The 372-nt window shown below is 27.4% G+C and overlaps 1 protein-coding gene across 1 annotated transcript in view; it reads right to left on the reverse strand.

Moving 5' to 3' along the window:
- Nucleotides 1-238: 238 nt before the first annotated feature.
- LOC147466526 (uncharacterized) overlaps nucleotides 239-372 on the reverse strand; it is a gene marked incomplete at its 5' end in the record, with an annotated part of 29210 nt that continues 29076 nt past the window's right edge. Inside the window, one exon of the mRNA XM_086535376.1 lies at nucleotides 239-372. This exon is cut by the window's right edge and continues 1155 nt beyond it.

Here is a 372-nt window from a genome sequence, read left to right on the forward strand (position 1 = left end):
ACAACAGACAAGTAACCGAAGTAAAATTATAAATGGATTCACATTTTTTAAAATCTTAATTTGACTTAATTTAATTATAATTTGTTAATGTTGCAAATGATTTATCAATTGATGATCCACTCTAAACAGTGGATTAAACTTAATGAATTAAAATTATCTAAAAAATAATAATAATAATAAATAAAAGTTGTAAGAAAAATAGGAATACAGAAGTGGCAAAAGCCAAGAAAACAGAACATATTCACCCAATTTTATTGATATGAAAAACAAGATATCGAGAGTCTTGAAACACGCAACAGAGATTTCCATTCCTTTCATTCAGAACTAATTCCGTTACGGAACCTATTACGCCACAGGACAAAATAGGTTCAG

This window comes from Penaeus japonicus, unplaced genomic scaffold (genome assembly GCF_977035675.1).
Source record: "Penaeus japonicus unplaced genomic scaffold, GWHDUDI00000001_assembly GWHDUDI00000196, whole genome shotgun sequence".
In the NCBI taxonomy this organism is placed as follows: domain Eukaryota; kingdom Metazoa; phylum Arthropoda; class Malacostraca; order Decapoda; family Penaeidae; genus Penaeus; species Penaeus japonicus.